The sequence below is a fragment of the Trachypithecus francoisi genome, unplaced genomic scaffold (assembly GCF_009764315.1).
Source record: "Trachypithecus francoisi isolate TF-2019V2 unplaced genomic scaffold, Tfra_2.0 Lachesis_group11, whole genome shotgun sequence".
Taxonomy (NCBI): domain Eukaryota; kingdom Metazoa; phylum Chordata; class Mammalia; order Primates; family Cercopithecidae; genus Trachypithecus; species Trachypithecus francoisi.
In genome coordinates this window covers 84,494,291-84,505,197 of record NW_022681456.1, presented here as the reverse complement: position 1 = coordinate 84,505,197, position 10,907 = coordinate 84,494,291, and the positions used below count along the sequence as shown (strand labels likewise).

The following is a 10,907-nucleotide window of genomic DNA, read 5'->3' as shown; positions in this document are numbered from 1 at the left end:
TTTGAGACAGCACTGTGCCACCCCGCTACCCCTGCCAGGTCTTCCCACTGTATACAGTGGCTCCTAGCCCTCCCCATGTAGCTTTCCTCTGGGCTCCAAGCCCAGGGAGCAGAACCCTTGAGAAGCAGAATATGAAATTTGGCAGGCGTGGTGCGCTTTTCTGGAGAAGGAGGCCAAAATGTCCACCTGTATCTCAAAGGTGATGAAGCACTGATCCACGTAGGATTGGAATTTTTGTTGTTGTTGTTTTTTGGGGTTTTTTTGAGACAGAGTTTCACTCTTGTTGCCCAGGCTGGAGTGCAATGGTGAGATCTTGGCTCACTGCAACCTCCGCCTCCCCGGCTCAAGCGATTCTCCTGCCTCAGCCTCCCGAGGAGCTAGGATTACAGGCGTGCACCACCACACCCGGCTAATTTTGTATTTTTAGTAGAGACAGGGTTTCTCCATGTTGGCCAGGCTGGTCCCGAACTCCTGACCTCAGGTGATCTGCCCGCCTTGGCCTCCCAAAGTGCTGGGATTACAGGCGTGAGCCACCGCGCCCGGCCCGGGATTGGAATTCTTTTACATTGATTCACATTCTTGTTAACTGGGCTCTTCGGTCACTTCTGTGTGAAAGGCATGTTGCCTGGGTCCTCTGAAGCTCATTCATTATACAATAAATATGTCTGGGGCGACAGCTGCATGACAGGGACTTGCTGAGAGTGGAAGAGACAAGAAACACAAAGCCATGCCTGCCTTGGGGAAGATCACAGCATCATGGGGGACACTTACAGGTCATTACAAGAAAATCCACGAAATGCACAATTAGGACTATGAAGGAAAGAGCTACTGATTGGGCCAGAGGAAGATGACCCAGGAGAGGTGGCATGTCACCTGAGGCTTAAGTAGGAGTCTGCTAGCTAGGAAGGCCTAGGGAAGCCTGGGAGGCCTGACTGGTGTTGTGTGAAGAGCGGAGAACTCGGCCAGGCAGGAACTATGGGAGAGGTAGATAGAGGAGGAAGGGGTTGGGGCCTGCCCTTGCAGCTTGCACTCTGCTCGGTAGGCACGGGTCATGCCCAGTTCCCTTTCCTTTACCCGCCATGGACTCCTTGACTCCTAAGACCCAGACTTTAGAGTTGCTATAGATGCAGTCCTGTAGAATCCTAGTTGAATCCCAGGCCCGGTGCAATGCCCCCCATGCCCAAGAGGCCAGGGCTCCCACAGGGAGTAATTCCAGCACACGGGACATTGAGGCAGGGCCACCCTCAAAGCTGGGGAGGTGGGGGCAATTATGAGCACAGGCTTGAAAGTCAGATCCACTTGGACTGCAGGCTCTGCTCTACCACTCATTAGCTGTAGGACCTGGCTGGGCAGAGCATTTAATCTCTTTGGGCCTGTGAGTCCCTATGTGTAAAAAGGAGATAAGCGTGCCTGCCTCCTGAGGTTGTTGTGAGAATGAGATAACGCATGCAAGGGGCCTGGCACGGTGCCTGACACATGGTAAGCACTTAATGAATGCTTGCTATTATATTAATGTGGTTTCATTGTTATTATCTGCAGAAGGAGAGGTGCCCTCTTGAGGACGTGCACACGCTGCTGATGAGACTCAGGTGTCTCTTGCATCTCATCAGGGAGGCAGCACTGTTCCTCGGGGAGCTCAGTGGCCTTAACAGAGCGAACATGGGGAGCCATGGCCAGAGCTGAGAGGAGCCCTGTGCAGGGTGTGTCAGGCTCCTGAGCTCAGTGGCATTGAGAAAAGGGCACTCCAGACAGGAACAGGAGTTGAAATGCCTGGGTTTGAGACCCGGCTCCAATGCTCAGTGGCCAAGTCATCCACTTGACCTCAGTGTCCTCGTCTACAAAATGGGATAGTAGCAATGCCCACACCACAGTGTGGTTTTGAGGGTAGATTTATGACAGTGTATGTGGCATCCACTATTTGTATTTTTGAGTATGATTTCTCTCCATTCTGCTCTGCTCCTTCTGTGTTTGATTTGGATTCCCAAGCACATTTTCCTTCTGCAGAGAGAATGAGCAGGCAGAAGGCCCAGTGCAAAGGCTTTGGCCACTTGGCGGTCACAGCTGCCGGCATCAGTTCATAAACTGCTGACCTGGCTGATCCATCAGTAGCTTGCTTGGTTGATTTCCCAGAGCCTGGTCGCCCCTGGGTGAGCTAATGAAATTGAGTCTCTTAATTTGGAAGGCTTGGATCTGTCCAGCTCTGGGGGTGGCCCTTTTGAGAAGCACCCATGCAGGAGACCCCCTAGAGCAGCCAGCTAGCTTTTCTCTTGGAGAGAAGAGGAATGAAATGATTTCTGCCCCAGCCCTTGGTCCATGCACACAGATGCTTATCTATGTGGCGTTCTCTGGGATGGCCTGCTTCAAATTTCAACCCCACTGCCCAGTATGACCCATCACTGCCACCTCATGCCTGGGAGTCAACCAAAGTCTTTTCATTCATTTATTCCCAACAATATTTGCTGAGCACCTACTATGTTCCAGAGAACTTGCCCTCATAGAACTGACAGTCTAACGAGGGCAAAAAAGACATGATCAGAGATTCTGCATGGCAATGCATTCATTTACAGGGGAAAGTCATCTGCTGCTATCTCCTTGGAGATGGAAAGCATTGTTAGCTAATGTCTTGGTTATAGTTAACATCTTAGTGGGTAGCTAGGATCTTGGCTGAGAGCTAGCAACTGAGTTGACTGCAAACCCCTAAAAGGAGGGCAGGTACTTGAGTTAGTGGCCAGCTGAACAGGAGACTCTGCAGGAGGAGCACTTGGGATGGGGCAGGAGGCCCCCAGGGACAAGGACACTATTAATGTACATCTGAAGAGTCCTTCCCTAGACCAACACTTGATCTCATCTCCCTCTCCCCATTTGCCCTGGGAGGTGGGCGTCCTCATGGTCTTACACATGAGGAAAGGAGTCTGAGAGCTGAGTGATTTGCTGATGGCTGCTTATCAAGTGTCATCTCCTACACTGGTGGAGATGGGGGAGGAGTGGGCTTGCAGGGAGGGAGGGAGCATGTGCAGAGGGCAAACTTCCCCGCCTCACCTTACTGGCCAGCGCTAAACCTCGCCGGGGCCCCCAGCCACACATTTGGCCTGACCCTGCCATATCTGGGGCCCAGGCTTATGTCTGTTGTCCTCCCTGAATGTGGCCCCAGAGGTGACACGGAGGGCCTCTGGGCAGTGCATGCCATGGAAAGGCCAGCTCAGAGCCACCCGCAGGCAGGCACTGAATACAAAAAGCTGGGGTTGCAATGTGTTGAATCAGCTTAAACAGTGACACGTGGACTGTGTCTGTCCTGCAGAAATGCCAGTGTGACGGCGTGCAGAGGCAACCCCCAGGCTGTTGTTTGCAGCATTGGTTCTCACAGTGAGATGCTGAAACAACCCAAACTCTCCCAGCACGGGGGTGGACGGGGGTGGCTACATAAACGCGGCAGCAGCGCCGAGGTGGGAACAGCTGCGACAGGCGCTACTGTGAGGAAAAAGCAAGTTGCGAAAAATCCGTATCGTATGATCCCATAAAGCTATACATGTCAGAGGAGCCAACATAGCAAATATCTATGAAATGCATAAAGAAAGGTCTGGAAGGAGAGATCATTCATGGTTCCTGCTGGGGAAAGAAGTGAGGGACACGATCAAAATGACATTTGCTTTTTTCTATATTTAAGATTTTCCAAAAGTGAAATATGTGAGTAAATGGATTCACATATTATATAATTAGAAGTTTAAAATAGAAGGGTTAAAATAGCACAAAAGAAGAGTTCATGAAGTCTTTCACTGAATTCTCACCATAAGCCTCTGCAGCAGGTGTCTCACTATCAGCTCCATCATTTGCTGAGGACACTGAGGCAGAGACAGTGTAAGTGACTTGCCCATGTCACACGGCCCAGGGACAGCTAGAGGGTGAGCTTGGGCTTTGGGGAGTCTTTGGAGAAGAGCCTACCAGCCATATGTCCAGGTGCACTGGCTGGGCTGCAGGAGAGGGTGAGGGGGTGAGGGAGGGAAGAGAGACCATTGAGTGGAGATCTGGGGCCCATTTCTTGCCTGACACCAATAGAAGATATTTCTCTCCATTGACCTGGGTGTCAAAAATTTAGATGGCACAGACAACATTTGCACCCCCAGGAGGGCCACCAAAAGAACAAGGTCTGGCAGGCATTCGAATCAGAAAGCCTGGCCCAGGGTGAAAGGGGGGTAGTGTATGAAAGTGCATTAATGACACACGATTATCTATCAACTTTTTAAAAAGTAGGCCAGGTGCGGTGGTTCACGCCAGTAATCCCAGCACTTTGGGAGGCTAAGGTGGGCAGATCGCCTGAGGGCAGGAGTTCGAGACTAGCCTGGCCAACATGAGGAAACCCCGTCTCTACTAAAAATACAAAAATTAGCCGGGCGTGGTGGTGGGCACCTGTAATCCCAGCTACTTGGGAGGCTGAGGGAGGAGAATCGCTTGAACTCGGGGAGGTGGAGGTTGCAGTGAGCCAAGATCATGCCACTGTACTCCAGCCTGGGCAACAGAGTGAGACTCCGTCTCAAGAAAAAAAAAAAAAAAAAAAAAAAAAGGAACCAGGAGACAAGGTAGGCTTCAATAGCCTGTCGCAGTAAGTGGAATAAAATATTTTGTATGAAAGAACCACATGTGGTCATACGAGAAAGGGCATGAGTCCAGTATAATACAGTGCTTAAGATCATAGGCTGGGGAGTCCCACAAACCTGGGTTCAAATCTTGGCTCAGACCTTAGGTAACTTACTAACAGGTAAGAGTTACTGATCACTGACCACACACCAGGCACTGAGTGTTTTACATATATGAATGCATCCAAGTCACAGCCACCTATGAGGGAGGTACTGTTCTTGTCCCCATTTTACAGCTAAAGAAACTGAAGCACAAAGACATTACGTAACTTGGTGAGTCCACACAGCTAGAATGTGGCGGAGAAGGGCTTTGAGATTTATAGTGAATGATAACCTTGCCATTTAGATCACCAGATTTTGAAGCCAGGCTAAATCTGGTGATCTAAATGATAAGGTTATCATTTACTATAAGAGTAAAAGCTGTCATCGACTGAGAATTGCCATGTGCCAAATGTGAGGAGGCTGTTTTCCCTTCATTTGTTACCCTATTCATCCATTACAATAGCCTGTTGAGACAGGCAGGTGAGCCCTATTTTAAAGATGAGGCCAGTGAGGCAGAGCGGTCAAGTCGTTTTGCCAAGGTCACAGAGTGGTAAGAGGAGCAGCGAGGCCTTGAATGTGACTTGGTGGGGGGCACTGGCCAGCTGCAGAGCCCCCTCCCCACTCCACACACCTACTGGCCCTGCCAGTGCCTCTTCCTGGCTCTGCTCTGAAGAACCAGGTCCTGGATATGGAAGCAGAAGTTCCTTTCTGCCCCCAGGCAGGTGTGGAGCTGCCTCTGCCTCCCCTCCCTCAGTCCGCCACCCCAGGGCTTTTCCACCTCCTCCTGTCAGGTTTGAGCAGAGTGTGGGCTGGGGGATGAGTGCCTCAGGAGTGAGACAAGCAGGCCTCAGGAGGGGCCTGCACATTCTCCCCTGAAGGAGCATTCACTGATCAGTCCGCCCACCCCAGGAGGAACCCACGCCATTTCCAGGTTGTCTGGGTGAGGCGTGGGGAGGGGGGTGCGAGGAGGCCCCAGGGTAGGCATTGGGACTGTTTCAGCGGCAGAGGGTGGGTGACCTAACAGAGAAGGTTCTCACTGGCTCCTTCAGCTTCATGTAATGCATTGAGGGAAAAGGGCCTCTAGGCTCTGAATGGAACGAAGATAAGTCTAAAAGTCATGCTTCAGCCTTGGATTTGTGTGGCCATTTTAACTTTTCGAAGTGTTTTCCTAATTGTGAGGAAGGTAGGGCATATATTGCCATCCCACTAGAAAAGCAGGGTGAGGGGTTGGGGTAGACGGGCATATTTTTCTTAAATCCCTTGGACACTGTGGGTCTGGCCCAGACTGGTCATGGTGTGTGTATGTGTGTGCACGTGTGTGGGTATGTGTGTGCCTGTGTATATACGTGTGTATGTGTGTATGTATGTGTATGTGTGCGTATGTGTATATATGTGTGTGAGTGTGTGTACGTGTGCGCATGTGTGTGAGTGTATGTATATAAGTGTATGTGGGTATATGTGTGTGTATGTGTGCATGTGAGTGTATGCATGTGCATGTGTGTATATGTGCATGTGTGTATATGTGTATGTGTGCATGTGTGTATATGAGTGTATGTGCATGTGTGTATATGTATGTGTATGTGTGTATGTGTATATGTGTATGTCTATGTGCATGCAAGTGAATGTGTGTATGTGCATGTGTATATGTGCGTGTGTGCGTGTATATGAGTGTATGTATGTACATGTGTGTATACGTGCGTGTCTGTGTGTATGTGAGCACGTGTGTGCATGTGTGTTTGTATATGTGTGCATATGTGTATGAGTGTATGTTCACGTGTATATATGTGCGTATGTGTATATGTGTGCATATGTGTGTATGTGCATGTGTATGTGTGTATGTGAGTGCATATGCGTACGTGTATATGTGTGCATGTGTGTATGTGCATGTGTATGTGTGTATGTATATGTGTGCATGTGAGTGCATGTGTGCATGTGTGTATATGTGTGCATGTGTGTACGAGTGTATGTACATAAGTATATATGTGCATATGTGTGTATATGTGTACATACGAATGTGTGTGCATGTGTGTACATGTGTGTGTATATGTGCATATGAGTGTGTATTGAGTATATGTATGTACATGTGTATATATGTGCGTATGTGTATATGTGTGCATATGTGTGCATGTGAGTGCATGTGCGTATGTGTATGTGTGCATGTGTGTATGTGCATGTGTGCATGTGAGTGCATGTGTGCATGTGTGTATATGTGTGCATGTGAGTGTGTACGAGTGTATGTGCATGTGTATATATGTGCATGTGTATATGTGTACATACGAATGTGTGTGCATGTGTACGTGTGCATGTTTGTGTGTATATGTGTGCATATGAGTGTATGTGCATGTGTGTATATGTGTGGTGAGTGTATGTGTGTATATGTGTGTATGTGCATGTGTGTATATGTGCATGTATGTGTGTATGTGTGCATGTGAGTGTATGTGTGTGCATGTGAGTGTGTGTATAGGTGAGTGTATGTGTGTATCTGCATGTGTGTATAGGTGCATGTATTTGTGTGCATGTGTGCATGTGTATATGTGTATGCATGTGAGTGCGTGTGTGTATATGTGTATATGCATGTGTGTATATGTGTGCATGTGTGCACATGTGTATGTGTGTATGTGTATATGTATGTGTGCATGTATGTACATGAGTGTGTATGTGCATGTGTGTATGTGCGTATATGTGCATGTAAATGTGTGCAAGTGTGTGTATGAGTGTATGTGCATGTGTGTATATGTGCGTATATGTGTGCATGTGTATGTGTGTATGTGTCCATGTGTGTATGTGTGTACGTGCATGTGTCTGTGTGCATGTGAATGTGTGTATGTGCATGTGTGCATGAGTGCATGTGTGTGCATGTGTATGTGTATATGTATATGTATGTGTATGTATGTGCATGTGTATGTGCATGTGTGTGTATGTGCATGTGTGCATATGTGTGCATGTGACTATATGTGTATATGCGAATGTGTATGTGTGCATGTATGTTTATGTGTGCATGTATGGGAATGTGTATATGCGCATGTGTCTGTGTGCATGTGAGTGTATGTGCATGCATGCATGTCTGTGTGCCTGTGAGTGCATGTGCGTGTGTATGTGTGTATATGTGCATGTGCATTTCTGTTTGCCTGTGAGTGCATGTGTGTGTATGTGCATGTATGTATATGTGCATGTGTATGTGTCTGTGTATATGTGTATGTGCATGTGTGTATATGTGTATGTGTATATGTGTATAAGTATCCATGTGACTGTGTGTATGTACATGTGGATAGATGTGTGTATATGAGTGTGTATGTATGTGTGCATGTGGGTATGTGCGTGTGTATATATTGAGTTTATGTGAGAGTGTGTATATGTGTATATGTGCATGTGTGTATATGCGTGAATGTGTGTGTCTCTCTGGAAGTGCTGCCTTGGCTTCAGCGCATGCTCAGCTTCAGCGGCAGCTGTGTCAGGCAGGTCCCTGCCAGCTCTGAGGTCTCAGCCCTGCTTTCCTTCCAGCGACTGAGGACAGATAGCTCTATGTCTCTCCATAGTGGTCAACATCAGAAAACTGGAGGTCCAGCATCCCTACTGAGCATCTTCCTATTCCAGCTCTGTTCATCCAAATGCCATTAGGCTTGCAGCATCCAGTACTGACCACGCACAGTCTCCCTGCCCCCACCCCACCCCAGCTCTGGGACACTGCAGTGACCTCCTAAATGGTCTCCCAGCCTCTGGTCTGTCCACTCAGCTTCTCACTAATCTTCCTTAAAGCACGACAACTGTGATGTTTCTTAGCAACTGTCAGTGGTTCCCAAGGTCCTCAAATTGGCCAGGCTGGGCAGGGAGTGAAGAGGTCTATTCCCACTGGGCCCATCACCTAATTTCTAATGTCCTATGCCTCATTACTTTCCGAGGACTCTGGGACTTGGGCTTTCGATTTAGGGGGCTCAGAGAACTTAGCTTCCCCAAGGAAGGACCAACTCTGAGATGCGGCAACCTGTCTCAAGTCCCGTGGGCCCTGGAGTCTCAGCTGCAGCTAGAAGCCAGCTGCAGGCATGTGCCCCCACCTCATTCCCTGCCCCATCACGCCAGCCCTGCCTGACCCTCATGCTCCCTGTGTGACTTTCCATGAGTTTCTACAGAAAAGCACTCAAAGAGAGGGCAATAGGGGGAATGAGAGGATTCGGCCACTCTGAGGTCAGGGCTGTTCAGCTGGCTCACCCACTTCTCCTGGCACATTTGGGTTCTGGCATCCAGTGAGGGGTCTGGGGTAGGGGTGAGGCCAAAATCCCAAGGCTCCCTGAGAATGTACTAAGGCTGACATGGGTGAGGCCTAGGAGGGGCCTGTTCCTCAAAGCTGGACCAGAGCCCTGAGAAACCTTGCCTCCCATCCCCTCAGGTGCTGCCCCCTCCACTGGGCGGCCCTGCCCTCAAAGATGGCAGAATCTCAAGGGAGGTGCTGATGTTTCTGGGAGAGGAGCTGGATTCTCGAAGCTGGATTCTCACAGCGCTTCCAACGCTCAGGTTGGTGGGAGTTGAGGGGAGGGTCTCCCTCGGGGTCTGGGGCCTCCTCCTCCACTTCTTTTCACCCCACTCTCGCACAGTCTCCTCAAGGCGGCACACGTGGCAGGGACGCCTGCATGCAGTGTGCAGTGTGCAGCTCTGCTCGGCTACAGGGCTGGGAGTGGCCCCCACTGTGCTGAGAATTCCCCAAAGGGTATGGTGGGAGACAGCAGAATGGGGAGATGAGAAACTAGGGGGTGCTGGGTGCTGGTTATGGGATACACTGGAGCTAGGGGACCACAGAGTCTGCAGGCCTGAGGGTCAGGACGAGGTCAGCATGTTTCTGAGTTCGAGTTAATGGGAGGGTAAAGGGATTTAGTTATGGGGCTGGGCCTCTGAGGGCCTTCATCTACCTGAAACTGAGAGGAGGGAAAGGGAATGAGTCTCGAAGCCCCTCTCATCAACATTCCCCTGCCCCATGGGCCCCAGGGGAGCTGCAGATGAACATGGGCAGGGGATGGAGCCAGGGGAACTGGCCCTGTGCTCTCCATTGTTGTTTCTATAACCTGCAGGATGATCCCGACCAGGGCCCTTTGAAGTGTTGATCTCCTAATAAGATAATTGGCACTGCAGTTCCCCCTACCCTGTGACTCACAGAAGACTGATGGGCAGTGCTGAATTCAACCACACAGCCTGTGTGTTCTCTGCCTTGCTCTGATTGTACCTCTGTGGGCCTGGCCCTGGCCCCTGCCACACCTCTTGGGGATCCGTTCATGCCACAAACATCTCCTGGGCACGTACTATGTACCAGGCCCTGTTCTGGGCACGGGGGCTGCAGTGATGAACAAGCCAGACTACAATCCCTGCCCTTAAGGAACTTAGATTCTGCTGGAGGGAGACAGACAATGAGCAATACATCAAGAAAAATAGACAGTGTGTCAGAATGAGATGCGCTACAGAGAGAGGGAAATAGAGTAGGGAGGAAGAGGGAGGGACAGAACTGCACACACTTGAAGGATGGGAGAGAGGGCTATGAGCAGTCCCTAAGAACAGACAGAGGCAGGTGCAGAGTCCCTGGGTTTGGAGAGAGCCTGCCATGATCACGCAGCACGAGGCCAGTGTGGCTACAGCAGAGGAGAGTGGGGAGGTCAGAGAGGGCCTGCAGGCTGTGGGAAGCGATTGCGGGATGCTCAACAGAGGAACAAGGGTACCTAACACTCCAGCTGCTGTGCCCCGCATAGACACGGGGCATAGGGGCAGCCTGCAGGAGGCCATGGCAACAATCAACCCAGGCTGGAGGCTACGGGGGCTGGGACAGGGAGTAGCCATGAGGGTAGAGATAAGTTGTCAGATTCTGGATAGGAGTAGGGGCCACAGCATTGATCTGGGGTGTGATGTGGGGGGTGAGGAGAGGGGAGGAGTGGAAGGTGTCACCAAGGCATTTGTTCTGAGTTACAGGAGGATGGGGAAGGCTTTGGGAAAAGCAGGCATCCCGGGGAAGGGGCAGGAGCTTGGTTTTATACATGTGAAGTCCGAGATGCCTATGAGACTGCCTCATGCAGACCCTCATTAGGCAACCGGAAATTCTAGTCTGGAATTCAAGAGAGATCCAGGCTAAAGATGTAAATGTTAGAGTAATCATCATAAAATATCGCATTCAAAGCTTTGAGGCTGCCTGAGGACCTGAGGGAGCAGGGTAGAAAGAGAAGAGTCGGCCCTTTGCAGGATGAAGAAGGCTGTAGAAAC

The 10,907-nt window shown here is 50.1% G+C and overlaps 1 protein-coding gene across 2 annotated transcripts in view; it reads right to left on the bottom strand.

Annotated features, from left to right (window-relative positions):
• The window catches only part of FAIM2 (Fas apoptotic inhibitory molecule 2), a 36,898-nt gene that overhangs the window by 4,511 nt on the left and 21,480 nt on the right, over positions 1 to 10,907 (bottom strand). The window lies entirely within an intron of this gene.